A 21,645-nucleotide genomic window follows, 5' to 3' on the forward strand; every position below is an offset into this window, starting at 1 on the left:
AACTAGTACTCTATATTCTGGTACAATATTAATGTGAAAAATGTCCTCTTCAGATAATACTGGCTGAAGATATCTTGATATATGATATTGTTCAGGGGAATAATCAATTTTTTGGAACTACACTTGAGTTTTGACTAAAATTTACCTTGAGTCATTGCATCTATTCTGTTGTTGGTTACTTTGTTATCTGAAGGTTATTGATTGACTTAATCGACTATAAACTTGGCTATCCCGATTTAAATTCAGTTTTATCCGTTGTGATCATTTACACACGAATAATGTTATGAAAAGCATGACCCTGCAATTCGTCACCACAGCAAAGGGTAAAATAAAAACGTGTTCAAGTAATGGTATACTATGAATCGTTTACAATTGGCTTAATGGGCTTTGGAATCGGGCATGCCATGCTCAAATCACACCAAATATATTGTACACTGCACGTACATGTAGACTGCAGAATATGATCTCTTATATAATATTTTTTTCCAAAATACGTTATCATGACATATTATCAGTTTTACCTTTTTCTGCCACCTTCCACTATTTATTCTAGGCAACAATATCAAATCCACATAGACTTTCAAAGTATTGTGATTTCTTAATATGTTGATTTGCCTCATTAAACTTTTCATTCAGTTTGTAGAATTGCATTGTAAAAATAGTGTATTATCTTGATTAGAGTCTTACCACTCGTTTTTTAAATGTTCAAAATAAATAATGTGAATCTCTGAGCTTCTACTCATTTTAACGTTTTGCTTTAGTATCACTAGTTATTTAATTAAGTGCAGAGTAACACTGTTGTAAAATGTATCAATTCACAACTATGGATAGCATAACAATCTGTGTTTAATTAATCGTAAACAGTTTACAATGGGTATTGATTGTTTTGTGTTAAATAGACAAAACTATTTTTATAACTGTTGTTATAAATTACTTTAGTAATTTTAACTGGTGATAAATTTAATTCACATACTAAATTAAAAAAAAAGCATCATAGACGTAACGCTAATGCATACGAAAAATACTCAATGCTAGCACACAATCAAAGTAGTATTAAGTATATTTGAACAGGTCTTTATATTCTATACTAAATAGATGGCTACATCTCCTTTACACACAGTTAGAGACATCAATTATTTGTGTGTGTTGAGAATAAATGCAAGAGAATATACTTAGATAGTATTTTATTGTTTTATTTTTATCCCCAACAAAATATTGTACCTTGATTTTAAGGCAAAAAAAGTACTTTGTCACCATTAAAAATGTATCTAGTTACACAGTTGAATAAAACAATGATTTAAAAACATAATGAAAAAAATGAAATTAAGTCCCATGCTTAGTAGTATAGGACGATGACCATGAAATCATTAATGAAATTCATAATTCTTTCTGCATTCCAACCATATTTGGTATTAATATCTTCAGTGTAATCCTGACTTGTCCATGAAATTTCAATTAGGAATGTCCAACAGTCTTTGCTTTATTGTTGCTCAATTATATTTAGGGCTGCTTTGATGACCGTCTCATCTTAATTGGTTTTATACTCATCTTTACACTTGGATTTTTATCTGTTGGATTATTTCAAAAATTATTTTTACCAAAACAATCCCAGACTATTACTAACCTGAAGAAAACCATGGCCATCCAAATTAGTCACATCGAAATGTGCTTGCAATGAAGAGGTATACATTTGAAGCATATTATTGAATGGCATAAAATAAAGTCTGTTGGACATTTATAACTGAAGCTTAATTTATTTATTAAACAGATGAAGCGGATAGTTAAACACTTGTCTGTCCTACTATTTAAATTTTATAAGAGTTTCAAAGATTAATAAAGTGTTTGAATATAACACCTCAATTTATTAAGCAAGTACAGCACATAGTTGATAATAATCCTAGAAGATCCATGAAGAAAGAACACAATTTATCAAAAGGAATAATCTAAAATAGTGTCTACAACAGCAGATAAAAATTTTATGACATGGTTTAAGATTTTTATAAAAAAAGATAAAGGAAAATCGTTTAATCAGAGACAAAATATGTTTTAATCCAACAGAGATCACATAATCCTTAACATTTGGTGTTTTAACTCCTCACCTCACAATCCTTTTTTGTTTTTTTTTACATAGGAATCACCACTTATCAAGCCTCCCCCCGCCCCCCCCCGGGCCACTCGAGAATAAGGGTTAAAGAGTGTACAGTAGTCAATTGGACAATATAGTAATTGCCAATAATGGAAATTCAGTAAATTTGTTAACTTAAGGGGAACGGCTTATCAAGAACTTGTTTACATTGGACTTGAAGACAACCATATTGCAGTCAGCTGGAAAGCAGGAAAACGGAAGACAGTTCCACAATCGTACAATTCTAAGAAAGAAGTTTTGTTCATGGAATCTACGTTTATGTTTAGGCACAGATAAAGAGTGGGGGGAATTATTGATAGTGTTTTCAGCTAGACGAGTGTTTCTTGTGAAAGTTTGGCAAGGAGGGACCATAGAGTGAAGCTCAGTCGAGCATATGTATGGACTATAGTTGAACTAAAAAAATAGATTCATGCATTAAATCTATTACTGTTTCTGTTTCTGTTAAAGTCCGTTCTCTCTATCCAAACACTTTCTCACACATGAGGCTATATCTCTACAAATCTACTCTCATACTGTAATGTTATGGTAGGGGAAGGATTTTGTCTTTTGTGTTTATAATCTCATTATGTGTATATGTTTATGTATGTGGTCTTGTTACCTCTTGTGTGTATGTATATATATATATATATATATATATATATATATATATATATATATATATATATATATATATATATATATCATAATAAAGTCACCATACCCTTTTTTCTGTTTCTTGGTCATGTCTGATTGATTCTTCTTGATTGGCCGATTCTGTAAAGGAGCATCTGATGAAAATATAACGCCGATTTTCTGGTATGCATAACTTTATTCATCTACGAGTGAACAGAGGGGAAGCCATCGCATTGTCAACTCACTTTTTTTTTTTTTTTGCATTTTCCTGTTCTTCGACGCATTTTCGGGTCTAACCCTGACACATCTGCTTCACCCAAAATCCAAAGCCAGACTCAACATGCCTGTTTCCAAACTTAGAAGGCAGACTGTTTGAGCAAAATGATATCTTTCTCTTTCTTTCATGCTCTTTTTTTCTTTCCACTTTTTCACTAACCAACCTGCACAATAAACTCACATTTTTCAAGATGCCGGCATAACCCGGGATAGATTATATATCAATACCATGCATGAAGTATGGTTGTCATATTGGAGTCGTGAATCTCTATCCCATTTAAGGGTTCTGGATAAAGTGCAGAAGCATATTTGTAATTTGATTGGCTCTATCCTTTCTTCTTCTCTGAACCGTATCTCTCAAAGACGTGATGTTGCTTATCTCAGACTTTTCTAATTATACTATTATGACATTAATACTATTATGACATGTGTTTTCCAGAATTGTCAGATCTATTCCTTGCTTCCTTTCTTCCAACTCGTTTGACATGTTGGTCTAGTGGTTGCCATAAATTTGCTGTTTTCATATCTTATTGTAATACAGTTTCCTATTTCAGCAGCTTCTTTTCAAGAACTACAAGCGTGTGGAGCTCTCTTCCTGCTGACTGTTTTAATCCTTGGTATATTCAAGACAATGACTAATAAGTATCTCCTGTTTTTGCAATAATCATCTTTCATTCTTGTTGGTTCCTTATATCAAGTAGCTTCATGCCTTGTCTGGAGTGATTTCCATTTAAAAATGTTCTAACACTAAATAACCCTTAAATCTTCATAGAGTAATATCCAATATAGATCAATACAACTAGGTAATTGATATCTCACCTAAAAGCTACTATCATAATTTTGTGTACGTATAAATCTGTCTTCAAATATGTTATGCACTCAGTATATATATGCATATATAACATTAAAGAATGTAGAATGCTATTATTTATGTGTTTCCATGTTGTAGCTCTCTGAATTAAACTGCTCAAAATCGCTTACTACAACAAATATATCAATCCAACAAGGCATGCAGTCAAACACGATTGACTGCATATACATAGACTTATTTAAACATAACAAATGAAGATAACCCCGAAACCCCTCTTGTTCATAATTAATATTCAATTAAAAACAAAACTGTTTGCTTGTTTAGGAAATAACATCTACGTCAATTTTTTAACTAAATATTGATATGATTTTGTAGCTCATTCCTTAAATATATATGATAGTAGATGTGAACTTATGTTCCACCAATGCTATTGCTTGTCTATTTGCCACTATATATATATATATATATATATATATATATATATATATATATATATATATATATATATATACTTCTTAAACATCCGACATCCAAATACTAACATTACAAAAGAGACAAGAAACAATGATAAAATTATGTATTTCCTTCAGTTGCTGTTTGACTCATATTTCAAAGAAGCTAAAAATTGAAAATTGAAAACTTAACTGTAATTTTAAACTTCAACTCTAGCAACCTTTTTGTGGTAGGATCATCCCCACACATTAATTTTCACCTCCTCATTTTTAATACATTTGCTCTTGACATGAACATTTTTGTATTAAAAAATAAAAACAGATATTTGTGCAATATCTATCATTGATCATCCTGGGAAATCAGACCTCTTAATGTTTTAACTATGGAAATAGCTGATGAGAATCAAACTTTCAAAGCCAATCTGAAGCTATTCTTTATCATCATGCCTACAACAAACTCCAACGCAAGAATTTTTTTCTTATGTATCATTAGCAATTTCCACCTTTTGCCCCATTTGTAATCTTATAGGGATACATGATAACCTCATCCGTCCAAATTCATTCAACAATTTCTACTTTCACTTCAAAAACTAAATTATTCAATTGTATAGACCGATCAACAATTGCTACTATCTCAATATTTGATCACAAAACTCATTTATTTAATTACAAAAGTGTTCATATGGATTAGTAAACTCTTAAAAAATGTAATTGGAATAATTTAATAGGCACTTATTATTATTTTCTCACTTGGAATTTTTACACGAGTCATCATTAGTAATTGCTCATTGGAAATAAAGAGGGTTGTTTCCTGGAGTCTGAGTGAAAATAAGTCTTTGCAATATCAGGAGTCTTCACCTTTTCTGATAAGCAATGCAAATTACTCTGTGTTATCGTAACAGCCACTTACCATTGATTTATCACTAATAACAACCGTTTTCTTTCTGTGGAATTAGAGTGGCAATAAGTGTGAGAAGGGATAGCACCATCAAGACCTTCAATAGATGGACACAAAAAGTTCTAGGATTTGTCGTTTAAATTCAACAAGAACTCGATAGTAAACATCTGTTGCAAGAACGCAAAGAGATTTGCAAAGATGATCAACAGAAACAGACAGTAATGGAAATCAAGGGAGACTTGTTATCACTCTGACTGCACGGAAAGCTACCGACTTTTATCAGTAAGTGGTCACTAGCACTGACTCATGTGAGAACTCCTAGTGAGTAAATAATAATCATGATAAATTGTTATTGTATATGCCTTATATTAGCATGTCAAGTTTTGAAACTTACAGTTACTTTAGAGTTAAATTTTTTTATGTGTGTGTTCTATACAAAAAATAAAGAGTTATATTCATGCTTGCATATCAAATTTGTTTTCCTCTTCTTGATTAGCATTAATCAGTCTGGTTTTGAGTTATTTCTTATCTCAACTTTGATCATCTGTGATTGTTTTTGATCTCGTTCTTTCTTTTGACATTAATTATTCTTGTTCCGTTCAACTGTAATATCATTTGACATTAATTTTCTCTTTCTTTATTAAATTTATTGCCAGAAAAATGCACTTTTCCAGTTCCATTTCGAAATGAGTTCAACTATTTTGTTTAAAAGATTATGTTGTTCACGTTAGAAAATAATTAACAATTTTCTTTTACAACGAAATATGATTTTTAAAGTTATTTTATGATACGTTGTTCCAGTTATGGTTTAATTTGGTTGTCAATTTTTTTTTTGTGTTGCAATAATGCTGTGCTTTTATATAATAGTGCCGTGCGCATTTACATGTATGCTCCACAACCTTTATATTCAACTTTCAATCTTCGCGACCTATTTTTCTGAATTTTAATAGACACTAAATTCCCATCCATGTATGTGCACAAAAAAAAGAATATAATCGATTTTAAAACTAAACGGACATAAATCAGGTGTGAACTCGATGTAAGTGTTTTTAATATATGTTTTTTAGACTGACAAACATCTTTCGACATAAATATTTGTTAATTGAAAAACATCTTTTGTATTTAAAAATAAGACCAATATAATACGTATATTAATATTAACAAAATGAGAAACAATTTCACAAGAGCCGACGTATCCATTAAAAGAAAACATTTGAAGTGAGCATTGTATAAAATTGAAAATGCCCAGTTTTTAATAAAAAATTGTATATTCAATGATTTTTTATTAAAACTTTATATTTGATAAAGAACAGAGGCAAAACAAAATAAACATTTTAAAAATTAAAATTAATATTATAATTTACATATTTTCCATAAGGCTATGTTTAATTATCAAGTGTTAAAAAATTCAATCGTATTAAGTCAAGAAATACAAGTTATGGTTTTGTGACATCATTCATTAAATCAGAGTTGTGAATAACTGTGCACAATTTATGATATCATAAAATTATGATGTCATCAATAAGTCTACTAGACAAATCAACAAGGATATGTGGGTATATATGTACATACGTTAGTTGATATCCTGAGATTTGTGTGTTATTTACAATATTTACATAGCCCCGATTGTTAACAGACAACATGCTCATAGAGATCAAATAAAACATTTCCATTTGAAATTCTCAGAAAATTACAAGATTGATATAAGGCATCTGAGCAAATTCAGAAAGTAGAAGCATTGTAAAAATTGGAAAAACGTGAATAACAAAAATACACAAGTTCAGAAAGTTGTAGACAGAGAAGTAGCAGTGCATAGTTTCTTGTTTTGCCGTCATATATATATATATATATATATATATATATATATATATATATATATATATATATATATATATATATAGAGAGAGAGAGAGAGAGAGAGAGAGAGAGGAGAGTATAAACATATACATATAGCAAGTGTGCTATACAGAAATGATTGTGTTACATTCCTAAGGGAAATCATCAGATTAATTGCTTGGATTTACATTCCACAACCCTATTTAAAATAAAGCTGTACTAACTTCTTCTAACCTCTCAGAATCTTCCATTTTATTACCTTTGCTATGTATTTGTTCTCTTCAACCTATACATTTTCTTTCCTTTATTTGTAAAAGATTTTAATGCTGTTTATTTCTAAGTGGATCAAATAAACATATATAAAAATGTGTGTGTGTGTGTGTGTGTTAGTGTGTGTGTTTCTTGACTAGAAATGATGAATTTCTTTAGATGCAAAATAACTTTGTGAAAGAGAAAAACATGTAAATTTTAGTGCTAGTATGACTTTAGTTGTATGTACTCACTCCTAAACTAATCAACCGATCACTATGAATGTTGAAACACAGTTAATAATAAAAGGTCGTAATGTGGACTATATGTAGTTTGATTTAGTTTTATGCAAATACGATAAAAAGAGGGTTGAAATCTTTGATATTTTGAAATTTTGATAATAGTTATCAACCAAATTTAGTTTTTTTGGAGTGTTTTAAAAGGATTTTAGAAGGAATAATATAAGCACGATGTCTTATTTAAAAATTTAATTTTATCATATTTTCATGCCATAGTTATTTTGACACCAGTAAAGCAAGGCCCCAAAAACTTATACATTAAATTATAGAGATTTTATAGAATTATATTATGTAATGGATTTTGATCAAAATCAGAGTTAAGGCATAAGCTTTAGTATCATTATATATTGATATTCTAATCTTCATAAGAGGGCATAAAAGTGGTGCAGAAGGAGATTAAATTTACCCGGTCTAGTATGGGTATTCTTATGTTAATGAACAGTTTTGTATATATATATATATATATATATATATATATATATATATATATATATATATATATATATATATATATATAAAGAGAGAGAGAGAGAGAGAGGGGGGAGGAGGGAGAGAGAGGAAAAGTAGAAAAGTCCACTTCATTATTGGTACATCGTAATCTAATCATTCTCCCACCATTTGACCTTGAGATAATCTTAGTAAATATTGAAAGGTGTAAACAGATTAGAATAGATAGAAAGAGACAAGAAGAGAGAGGGAGAGACAAAGAGATGGACAGATTTAGAGGGAGTGATAGATTAATATGCCCAAATTGATACCAATTGAGATGCGTAATAGTAGTTATATTAGAAAGATTTAGCTGTAAAAATATTTAGTCGTTTATAAATTGTAACTTATAAAAATATGTATAACAATGCAAGCACATTCAAATTTGAAGACATTCTTAAAAATTTAATTCAAGCAATCATAAAAGTCATTCAATTTAATGTTTTGATAATTTTTACTCATCTCTTTTATATTTTCTTCACATGAATAACTGATTTTTTTTAGTTAATACTAAATTAGGGTAACTGCATCTACTGTGTACTAACTGTATATGTGGGAACTCAACATGAGTAGGTAGTAGTCTTTTTATTCATATTTTTCAATTTTGAAAGTTTGGCTGAAAGAATTTATTTCACTAACAGGAGGGCCCCAATAATCTAACATAGACCAATCAGTTATTTATTTTACTTTCTATTTCTATATTTTATATTAAAACATGTTTGTCAAAAACAGTAGAGGCTTTTTATCTACTTTTTAGATAAACTTTCTATTTGTAAATATATACTTTATTAATAGAATAAAAATGGTGTGAAAATTGTTCAAATTTCATATTTGTTTAATTTTCCTTTAAGCCTACTAAGGTCATTATCAGCAATAAATAGGTTGATTTCACTAAGAGGATTGGTCGGTTAGACAGTTGCTTGCTCAGTCTGTAATACTTTAGTTTAAATAAAATTTTCATCGTTAAATGCACAAATTGAATAGTCAGAGCTTACTTTAAATGTACTCAGGTATCTCTGTAAGAGGCTATACCTGTTAGTTTGTCTGTCACATTTTAGTTTGAAATGATATTTTCGTTTGTTTATCACACTTAAGTTTGAAATAACATTTTGGTGGTCAGTCAAGCTCAACTTTTAGCACCATAAAATTAATACATTCTTTAAAAATTCTACAATATGATAAACAAATAAATGTGGTCTCAATATATTTAAATATTTATTTATGATTTTTGCTTTAATGAGTCATTAATGATGTCAATTTCTTAGTATACCATCGGATAAAGTTTTGTTTTATACAAAGGACTGGTTCTATTTAAACTATAGACGAGTCACTGACAGGTATTACAACTCTGAGTCAAATTAGATTCAAGAGTAATGTCAACTACAGAGTTACTCCACATTTCACAAAACGTTGACATTGGGATTTTGCCATTAGATAAAATTTCACATTTTATAGTCTGAAGAAAAATATGATTTCATTGTCTTGCATAGTGGTAAACAAATAATAAAACTTAATTATTTGAATTATGAATTTTTTTAAGTTTGATTAATTTAATAATTTACTGTTATTGAAATGTTTAAAATCACTGTTTCAGAATTTCTTAATCATCGTTGATCGAATGAGAACAAACTAACCCAATGTATTAAATAAAGTATTCAGTTTGAAATTGAACACATATTCCTGAGGTCAACATAAATATTCCCAAATTTGACTAGAAGGTTCTCAAGCTTAATAATATACACATGAAAAAGAAGTTCAATTGGCCGAAACGGTGTGAATAATATAATAAAGGCAAGGATAATAGTCCGAATAATCCCAATAATGCAAATTAAAATAATTGCTTCAGTAATGCAACAAATCAGTATTTAGTAGTTAATACGCTTTAAGAATCCAGCCAAATAAATTATTACTTGAATCTAGATGGTTGGAAACATCTCTTTGTCGTGAATCAACAAACACATGTACACCATTGAGTATCAAATAGAGAAGCTTTTAAATAATTCATACCTTTTATATATTAACTGCTAGGCAAATCTCAGAGTTATGATAGCATTTATTGAATATTATTAATTAAGCAATATTTACAAATTGTTTCATAAATGTAAAACTTTGTTAAGAATTTTAAGAACCAATGCTCTTATGAGCAATGAACACAAAGACACAAACTTGGTGCTATTGTTATTGGCTTTTTTTTTCAATAATAGAATATGGATATTCACTTAACAAGAAAACCTCAGATATTCACTAATCAATCAGTCAATGAGTGCAGATAAGAAATAAAAACTGAAACGCTGTTGTTTATTCTGAGTGCATGATGTACATCATAATTCATTAAATTCTAGGGATCAATATTTAACTGACTGTTTTGTATATAATTAAATTGAAAGTATTGAAATAGTGAGATTAGTCAGTGCCTTCTTTATTTATTCCTTTTGCCTCGTACATGTGACTTGAAATGCATAGAATCGTTAATAAAAGTCACAATCCTTTCTGCACTCCAACCATATTTGGTGCAAATAAAATTCATTTTGTTTTATGAATATCCAACAGTGTTTTTTTTAATAATCCTCTCAGTTGAGTATCTAATAAAAACGAAATTTAATCTCGTAGAGTATATCATACTGAATGAATTATCATTCTAGAAAATTCTGTTTCTTTTATATATACGTTAACGAATGACTAGTAAAAATCGAATAGTCGTTTTTTTAAAGACCATGCTATTTAGGTATAATTTCGAGAATTCGACTGACTTTTGTTTGTATATTATATTTTTATAAGCTTTTATGAAACATGACTATTATTATGCAGGTTACTATAATACATTATTTGAATTTTCTTTATGTTATTTCATTCGAAAGTTTTGATTCTACCATTTAAAAATTAGAGCAAAGTAAACTATTGAATCCATCTTAGATTGATCAAAAGGCAATTAAATACCTTTTTTTGTTAATTAATTAATTTAATTATGTCATTTTTGATTCACATATTTGTTTGTTTATTCAGCTGTTAACATCAGTAGAAGAGATTAAAAAATACCAGATAAACAAATCAAGCGTTTAAACCAACTGAAAAACAAAACCCAAACCAAATTTAAAATGTAAAAAACAAATCACAAAATCAACAGAGAGTAGCTAAATATAAAAGAAAGAAATGTTGACTTGGTAAAATAAATTGCAGTCAGATACCAAAAGTGGTGTTTTATCTTTTTAAGACTTTTATTTGCCTAATTTTTCTTTTCATTGTCATTTCATGGTGAATCAAAAACACTGCTCAGTTTCTGATAAGTCAGTTTCATGTTATGTTTTGAACTGTTTTTAGATTGGAATTGAGAATTTGTATTATTTTAATTATTCAGGTATCTTCATGTTAAATTTCCAACTGAACTCTTTATTTCATTCATGGTCTTAGACTAGCACTTCAGCTCGGCTTTGCTTGGGCCCTATGTACTGTTCATAACTTTATGTGCATATATATATATATGTATATATATATATATATATATATATATATATATATATATATATATATATTAAAAAGTTTGAATCATGTCTAGGTAACCTACATCTAAAATTTCAAGTGTTTAGACCCAAAATTGGCGGAGGAGTTTGGTAGAGTCTGTAAAAGTCAACTCTGTAAACTTTGACCTCTTGGCAGCCGAATTTTCGGCCTAAAAATTATGATAAGGCTTGTTGCATGCCTGAATACGCTTTATGTAACATTTCAAATGTTTAGATCCAAAATTGGCTGAGTAGTTTGCTAGAGATTGCAAAAGTCAAATCTTTAGAACTTTGACCTCTTGGCAGCCAAATTTTCTGCCAAATACCGATTAAAAAGCTTGACCTTTATGTTTGAATACATTTTATGTAAAATTTCAAATGTTTAGACCAAAAATTTGCTGAGTAATTTGACCGCAGAGGTCAACTTTTTTAAAAAACTTTGACTCCAATTTTGACTCCTAAACATTTATTGTTTTGGGCTCAAATTGAATTAAAAAGTTTGATCCATGTCCAAGTAACCTACATGTAAAATTTCAAGTGTTTAAACCCAAAATTGGCGAAGGAGTTTGGTAGAGTTCTCAAAGGTCAAATCGTTGAACTTTGACTCCTTGACATCCAAATTTCTGTCCGAAAACCGATTAAAAAGATTTTTTCCAACTGTCAATACCCCTTATGCCAAATCTTGACTCTGTAAATTGAAAATTGACAAAGTAGTTTGGTAGAGAATGTACACACACAGACACAGACACAGAGCCACAGAGACAATTTCACTTTTATAGATATACTAGCATTTCAGCCCGGCGTTGCCCGGGTGTTTGGAGGTGTATGTTGAGCAAAAAAAACAACAAAAAAACGGTCAATTTTATTAACTTTGGCCCCTATTATGACCCCTTAACATTTATTGACGTCTGTTACGACCACCGCCAAACCGGAAGTGACTTATGTTTAAATTAAGGCTAGATAATCGAAAGGAGAGGATGACTTTCAAAAATATCGGCGAAAAAGCGCCCCCCTTATAGAAAAGTGCCCAGTTGAAGGTGGAGATATTAATATTTTTAGCCAATTTTTCGGTATTTGTCGTCTGAAAGGTCGAGCTTCAAAACGATACTGATCTTGGTAAAATCTATCGCCTCTGTCGAAAGTTTTAGTCAGACATGCAAACATACATACATGCATACATTTATATATTGGTAACTAAAAATTTTCAACCCAAACCGATTAAAAGGCTTGCCCTATCTCTGAATACCCTTTATGTAAAATTTCAAATGTTTAGACCAGAAATTGTCCGAGTAATTTGGTAGAGACCGCAGACGTAAAATTTTTAAAACTTTGACCCCTATTATGACCCCTTAACATTTATTGTTTTGGGCTCAAATCATGTTATTAAGTTAGATCCATATCCAAGGAACCTATATCTAAAATTTCAAGTGTTTAGACTCAAAATTGGTGGAGGAGTTTGGTAGAGTTCTCAAAGGTCAAATTGTTGAACTTTTACCCCTTACCAGCAAAATTTCTGGCCGAAAACCGATCACAAAGATTTTTCAAAATCTCAGTACCCTCAGACTTAAAATTGACAGAATTATTGCATAGGGAAATGTACACAGACACACAGACACAAAACACGTTCACGCTGGGAAAATGGTAGCATCCTTCTACCGCTCCAGAAGATATCTCACTACTGATGCAATTCTCTATCTCTATAAAAGCCAAGTATGTCCAAAGATGGAGTACTGCTGCCATATCTGGGCTGGAGCTTCAAAAAACAGCCTATCCTGCCTTGACAAAGTACAAAATAGACTTTGTGGCTTAGTGGGGATGCTCTCTTCTCTTCCCTGCAACCTCTCTCCCACAGAAGAGACGTTGGGAGACTGTCTGTGTTTTATCGTTATTTCCATGGTAAGTGCTCGCCCGACCTCCAATCTCTGGTCCCTCCTCGCCAATCCTTCATGATAAACATCCGTCTAGCTAAAACCACTGTCAGTAATTTCCCCCACTTTTTATCTGTGCCTAAATCGAAACGTAGATTCCATGAACATACCTTTTTTTATGAGAAGTGCACGCCTGTAGAATTCTCTTCCGTTTGCCTGTTTCCCACCTGACTACAACTTGGACGTCTTCAAGTTCAACATAAACAAATTCCTGATTAATCGCCCCCCTTAAGTAAGACACTTTATCAAATCTCCAATACCAACTATTACTACGATATTATCCCATTGATTATTGTACACAAAATAACCCTTCTCCCCGAGTGGCTTACGGGCCTTGATAAGTGGTGATCTTCATGTAAAAAAAAAACAAACAAAAAACAAAAAAACGTTCACTTTTATAGATATATAGATATAGGTAGCTTGTTCATTTCATGAGACATGAGCAGGTAAGTAGTATTATGCTATTCTTATTTATTATCAGCTTTAATAAGAATTGAACCATTAACCTCTAGAAACTGTCAAAATTGTATAAATACACTTCTATCATCCTGTTTTTATATATATATATATATATAAATATAAAACACCGCCCAACAGGCAGATGATGTCAAGTCCAGGCAGGAGATCAAACCCTAATAGATCTCTATCCATGACAGCATCTTCCCCACCACAGGGATCTTCTTATCCAGCTGCAGATTGCCCTTGGTTGCTTCCATGCTTTTTCCATCAACGGTTAGCACCTCTGTCTTGCATCTATTCGGTGGACCATCAGATGTTTGGCTTACAGCACTGCTTCAGTCATTTAAACTGGCAGTGCTTAGCCAGATAATTGGGCTTGGAGCAATTAAAACAATGCAGCAAGTTCTCTATGGGCTTTGATAAAGGCACTTTTCCTGTGACTGCTCGGTTGATGGTTCACAGCAGCCCTTACTTGGAGGAGTAAGTTTTTGGTCTGGATGTTGTCAATGTTGGCAGATGCACACAACACTTCCTGAGTATGGACATGAATGCATACTTCAGTGTTTGGTTGGGGACTCCTCCAAACAGAATGGTGAGTTTTGTCAATACAGTGTAGAACTCATCTACTAACTCGTCCGAATGTAAGATGCATCTTCAAAACTGCTTGTACGCTTTGCATGAATCAAGCACAAAAGCCCATGTGCAGTGAATCTTTTACCATATCACATTGGTCTTATCTGCATCTTACAGTTGCTGGTAGATGTCAAAGGCCCCTCCGGCTAGTCACAAGGGATTACTTTCTCAACCCTGACAAATCCAAGGAGTTTGCAAATTAGATCCACTCTTTCCAATCAGTCAACAATAGACATTGCTCCTTCATGTTCATGTACGAGTTTTAGGTCGAACCTTTCTTCAACAGAATGTCAAGATAGCTTGTGTTTGAGTTTTTGTTCTGGTCATCTCCTACTTCTTCTTCCTCTCCTTCTTCTGAAACGAATGATGCACTGGAATCTGTCAGACTCTGAAACAAATACTGTTCACACAAAAAAATTCCTCGTCTTTTATGCCCCCAAGGCACACAAGTATACAAATGAATATGGCCCTTATTTTCGTCCAGTTGTGCACGCGAAGTGCCATTTCTGCATGAGCCTTCATTATGGGGTTCACCTCATCATGCATTGTCTATATCCAAATAATATACATTCTCATGTTATTGCTTGTATTTACTCCCCTCACAAACACGCAGGTACGAAATATCACAATTTTGGTGTAGTGTTGGCAACCCAGCACATTTCAATGGTCAAAGTCATTCAAAAAACACCTTCTCTCTTACTCATTTTGTGAGTCATCGGAAAAGACATGAAATATGTTCACATATACTAAATTATTGCTGATACAACTCAATTTGGGAGAATGGAAAAGGGGCTGTAAGAGCCACAAAGAAAAGAGGTCGTCATTTGCCTATGCTGGTCATACAAAAGTCACACATTTATCCCTGTTTGAACAAAAATCACCACCGTGATGTCCAGCTTGTCACGCCCCATACAGAGTGAGATATTTTATTATACTGGTTTTATCCTCATGTGACAAAGATATTACATCCTAGTAAATAGTATTAAACAATGATTATCATTAATTGATGAAATTTAATAGGATTTTGAAAGTAAATTTCATTATAGCAGTGTCGTTTGATCATTAAATCATTAATTGAATTAAATTGTTATGAAACTATAACTAATTTTGTTATGGTAATCTTGTTTTAACCTCTATTTATAAAATTATTGGATGTAAATAGCTTCCAAAATTCAGTCTTTTAATACCTAAGGATTTGCTAAGAATTTTACACAGAGAAAATGATTTTCTATTCGACAGTTTAAATGTTTCCAATTTTTTTTTCAAATGTCAAAGGGTCACAAAATAGTTTAGGGCTTTTTTAAAAACGTTAAAATGGTTGATTTATTAATTAAAAATACTTTGTGGTTGATTTAATTTCGTAATTAAATTATTTTTTCAATAGGGTTTACAGAAATCTTTTATTTTATGATATTGAAGTTTTTATATTAATAAATATTTAATTAACAGTAAATAATAATGTATAAATCACATAGACGGATACACAACAATTTTACTAATATTAAGATAGGTTAATCCCAGATTGCTATTTTATGCGTAATGGAGAAAAAAGGTGCATTAATATCTTTTCCAACAAAATGCATAATTAAACACAATACATCTGATGAGATATAAACTTCGCATAGCCGATGCAATAGTATGTGACATTATCCATTCAGCTAATCATACATCGCCACAAAAGTCACTTTTTACCAAATTTTCTCTTGCAATATTATTTTTTCTTCATTTTTTACATTTTTTTTAAATCGTTGCTTTCTTTTTCAATTTATCTAACCTTCCCATTTTTAATTTTCCAGTTTCTTTCTTAATTTTTCTTTCTATCTCTCTCATCTCACTCGTTTATTTCTCTTCCTACCTTCCATCTTTTATTTCCTAAAGTTAATTCAGTTTTGACTATTTTCATGCTTTATTCCTTCACCATATCATGTCAAATCAACTATACTGAGTTCAGATGCTATTGAATCTTTTGCACACTAATAATGTTAGAAAAAGTATAAAATCCAAAATCGACCCATCACTCAAGCTATAGGTAAAACCATTTAATTAGTCAATTCTTAACAATCATTATTGTGTTTTAGCAATATGAAATTTATAAAAGGGTTGATATACTGCAAAACGAAAGCGAACATTTCTTTACTTCCATCTTCCTTCATCTCCTTTCCTATCTTTTCTTTATTCTCCTGCTCCACTTCAGTAATATGTTCTATTTATTTTCTAATTTCAAATTTTGCTATTTTGTTCTTAATGATATCATTTATTAAGCAAATATCTGGTGACAAGCCATCAGTTTCAAAGCTTTGGAGAGCATGAAATTATCCCATAGTTATGCCATTACTCCCAGGTTCATTTTGGCGTGGAGTAGTAATATCTATTGGGGACCAATCAATGAATTAAATAGAATATTTTGTGTGCATAAAATAAAACTGTATCCTGTGGTGATGACCCGATTTGGAAGCTGTCACCCATCTGGTACTGACCAGGCTCAACGTCACTTAACTTTGGTGACCTAATGAGAACTGGTGTCAACCTGATTATATTGTATACCATCATGAATAACTAGTTGAAAGAAAACAGCAGGAATAAATATTTGAATATATTTAGAACTTGAAGTATAAAAACGTTTACAAAAGGACTGATATGACATAAAATAAAACCATTGCACAAGGCTAAATCTTATTAAACAAAGAACACACATGAAAATCTGTAAAATCAGCATTAAAATGAGTTTGAATTTGTAAAAAAAAAAGAAAAAAGAAAATTGCATTCACTCGTTTTGAGACGAGCAAAAAGTAGCATTTGTATTCGGCTTATAATGTAAAAGCTTAAACTAAAAGGTTATCTCACTTTATTTAATCTGAGTAACATTATAACTACTCTTCTTTCTTTGAGCAATTTAACCATGACATAAAATGTCTATCTCATCTCAAATGTAAAGGATGATCTCAAATGGTGCAGACTAATCTTATTGGGCCTTGAATCATTCCTTCTTGAAACTTTAAGTCTTTCAAGTAAATTTAGAATGCAAATTCATTCGTTTTCTTTCTAAATCAATCTCTTTCTCTTTTATATTTCGTTGTAACTTCATATTCTTTTTTTCCTACTGCCTGCATTCTGTCATCAATTCACTTCTTGATCCTCAATTCAACTTCATTGTTTTTATCATCAGATTTATTTGAGCTTTTCTTGTTTTCACTTAATGCTTTTCTCACATCTCTTAAATCAATTCAAATCTTTTTGTTTTGAATTTATCAACAAATTATGTGGATCTTTTGTTCCATTGTTTCCTTTCTTCTTTGAAATTATAATAATTTTTATTTATTTATTTATTTTTTTTTGAATCACTTTTATTGGTTCATATTCTTCTGCTCGAATTTTAATCTCTGATTCTGTTTTCTTTCCAATTCTCCCATTCTATTATTTAATTTGAAATTTTGAGTTATTTTTGCATCTCTATGAGAATATTATTCTGTTGGTTGGTTGGTTGGTTGGTTGGTTGGTTGGTTGGTTGGTCTGTCATATTTATATTTCAGATAGCATTTTCTTTGGTCTTCCAAGCTTTTATTTGAAATAACATTTCATTATGTGTTATGCGAAAAATTGAAATAGCATTTTTATTGCTGAATGCATGAATTAGATACGTCTTATTTGAAATGTGTCCAGTATCTATAAGTTTCACTCCCTGCATTTTCGTGGTGAAAAGACTGAATGGATAATTCTTATTTTGAATAAGTGTAAGAAGCTCTACAAGATTTACTGTCCGCTAAAAGGTCTGTCGTCCCACTGAAGTCTGTCAGGTTTAACTTGGAATCAAATTTTTATCCATCTGTCATAATTGAATTTGAAATAGCATTTCCATTGCTAGACGCACAGATTGAAGAGATAAATATTTTTTAAATGAATTCAAATATAAGATTCACTCTTTGTTGATTTGTAGCAGTTAAGTTTAAAACAGTATCTACTGATGTTTGAAATATCATTTTCATTGATAAAATGCACAATTTGAGTTGATAAAATCTGAAGGATATCCATTCTTATCTTTCTATCTTTTGAGACATTTGATTTCCCATCATTTATATAATTTTAAATCTTTTACCATTTTCTCTATCTGTTTCCAAATATGCATTTCTAATTTTTCTTTTAAATTCGCCGTTTTATACTTATCGTTATTTTATTCTCATTTTAATATTTTTTCAAGTTTTGGATTTTCATCCTTTTAATTCTTTATTCTTCATTATGTATATCTTGTCTAATAATCAGAACTTCCTGCCACAATTCCTGTTTTCTATTACTATCTCATTATCCATATTCTGTTATTCTCTTATTCATATTGGATCTTTAATTCTCTTTGGAATTTTTTCATATTTTAGTTCTTTTTTTTTTTACTTAAAATAAAACTTTTTTTTTTCCAGGAATCTCCAACATTTACTTTCGGACATCTTGATGATTTTTTTCATTATCATGAATAAGCTGGTTTTTTTTTTGTTTTTGTTTAAAAAAAAAAAGATTCATCTGCAATTACATTCTTCTCTTTTTCTCTCTCTCCCTACCTTTTTTATTATCTGTCCCTATTTTTCTCTTACTTTCGTTTTCCTTCCATTTCCTCATTCTTCCGAGAAAGTAAAAAAAAATCTCTCTCTCTATTTCTCTTTCCCTTTTTACCTCAATATATCATTTCCTTTTGTCTTTCTCAGTATCTTTTCTATTTTTCTTTATCTTTCTCTTTCTTTATCTTTTTCTCTGTCACTATGTTTCTTTTTTTGTCTTTCTTTTTCTTTATATACTTGCCCTCAATTTTTTTTTCTCTGTCTTTTCTTCTGTTTCTCTCACTATCTCTCTTTTTGTTTCTCTCTCTCTATTTTTTGTCTACTTTTTTATTTCTCCTTATCTCTCTTTCTATTTGTTTATCTCGGTCTCTTTCTCTGTCTATGTTTGTATTTTTCTTTCTATCTTACTTTGTGTCATCTTTTCTTTTTCTTTGTGTCTAGTTCTTTCTTTCTTTCTTCCTTCTACTGCCTCATTTTCTATTTTTTTTCTCTATCTTATGGAGTCGTGCTCTTGAATAATTTAATTTTTAGCTAGTCTCAACCATTGTTACTAATCCTCATGCTGTTGTTTTACTTTATTCTAACAAACATTAACCCTTATCCTCAAGTGGTCTGTATATCTTGATAAGTGGTGATTCCTTAGTATATAAAACCTGTCTATCTCTGTATCCATGTCTGTCTTACAGTCTGTCTGTTTGCCTATCTGTCTATATTTGTGTGTCTGTGTCTCTGTGTGTCTCTTCCCCACTCTTCTCTCTCTCTCTCTCTCTTTTGCTTGCTCTCTTACTACACCTTTCACCTTGCCTTTGGTTGCCTAAATAAACACACATACACACAATTCTTCTTTGTCCTCTCTCTCTCTCTCTCTCTCTCTTTCTCATCCCCTCCTCTGCCTTTCTCATATTCATCTCCCCCTACCCTTCCATTCCCTCTCCTGCTTTCTGTCTTGTCACTGATCAGATGAGCTCCATGACTATAAATAGTAAGAGCTAATCGTCATGCAGATATAGGAAAAGCATTGATTACCCGATCAGCTTCCTTCTGAAATAGGTCACTCATCTCCCAGCCTATCTATTTCCATTAAGTTCTCTCTGTTCATCTATTTACCTTTCAATTCACCCCATCTCCCTATTTTCTGTTACTTCTTCTTTTCTCATTCTATCCTAAAGAGAACGAACCAGTCACCTCAAGTTATTATCAAAACATTCGAAATTCATTATTATTATTATTATTATTATTATTATTATTATTATTATTATCATCATCATCATCATTATCATTATCATTATTATTATTATTATTATTATTATTTCTTCTTCTTCTTCTTCTTCTTCTTCTTCTTCTTCTTCTTCTTCTTCTTCTTCTTCTTCTTCTCCAAGGGTTTTAACATAAGTCACTATCATTGATTACCCACTAGCAATAACCAGTGGTGTAACGGACAACAAGTCTCCCCCAGATTTTCAGTACTCTCTACCTCTTCGACAACCATTACAAATTACTTTGCATTATCGCATTGGTTGTTTACCTTTTATTTATCACTGGTAACAATTGTTGGCTTTCTCTCGAATTTGAGTAACAAAAAACCTATGCTTTGAGTATTCTCTGTATTTTTCCAGAGGAGTTCTAAGTCGAGTTCTCGCTCTACTGTCTTTCTACCCTCTTAATTCTTCAGAAACTGAAGCTGGTGCTACCACTTGAAAAATTTTTTTTTTTTTTTTTTTTTTTTTATTATTATTATTATTATTATTATTATTATTATTATTAACTCACTTGAGAACAACCTGTTGTGCTTTACTTTTGTACCAGTTTCTACATATCCGGCTAGCGTCTGTTGCTCATATGTATTAGTCTCCACATTCAAGGGTTGTTCTTAATATTTCAGCTGTTTTCATTATTGATATCCGTTGTATATTTTCAGCCATCCTTCTGATTATAGAGATATCTGAGAAACAAATGTAACCAATAGAATCATCAAATAAAACGAAATAATGCAATGAAAATTGTTACATTGATAATAGTTAAAATGCTTCTATCTTTTACTTCTTAGCAAAGCAGTGTTTATTATTTTCACACTATTAAAATGAAATAATTGTGATATAGATACAGATTGAAAGATTTGAATGGGTGTAATTTCAGCTTCCATTAGATTTGACAATAGAAGTGGCAAATGTGATCGTTATTTTGGTATTTTGGTATTTTGGAATTATATAACTAAAATGCAGTCTGTCACAACATACCTCCAACATTACGGAGAATTCTGCTAAAATTTGTCATCAGGTAAAGAAATACTACAGCTTCCAACATTCATCTCGCCTCTTCTAGAAAAAGTTATCAAATCTTTAGACCACGCGTGACATGCACGTCAGTATTTATTATATATTTTTTAAATATATTATATCTTAACAAATATTGGTTGATAATTATGCCTTTACAAGGATTACAAAGTTAAAGGATTTCACAAACTCATTAGACATTGCGATATCGTAATAGATTTTTTCTTCCCCTCTCTCTGTCTTCCT

The 21,645-nt window shown here is 30.9% G+C and overlaps 1 protein-coding gene and 1 long non-coding RNA gene across 4 annotated transcripts in view; one reads left to right on the forward strand and one right to left on the reverse strand.

Annotated features, from left to right (window-relative positions):
- Window positions 1–977, reverse strand: part of LOC145291409 (uncharacterized) — an 88,531-nt gene extending 87,554 nt beyond the window's left edge. The window contains exon 1 of the long non-coding RNA XR_013869408.1: window positions 1–977. This exon is cut by the window's left edge and continues 1,442 nt beyond it. This is a non-coding gene — a long non-coding RNA (uncharacterized LOC145291409).
- The window catches only part of LOC145291414 (uncharacterized), an 879,668-nt gene that overhangs the window by 237,456 nt on the left and 620,567 nt on the right, over window positions 1–21,645 (forward strand). The gene's annotated exons all lie outside the window — the stretch shown is intronic.

Source organism: Euprymna scolopes, chromosome 2 (genome assembly GCF_053919585.1).
Source record: "Euprymna scolopes isolate OS-2025 chromosome 2, ASM5391958v1, whole genome shotgun sequence".
Lineage (NCBI taxonomy): Eukaryota > Metazoa > Mollusca > Cephalopoda > Sepiida > Sepiolidae > Euprymna > Euprymna scolopes.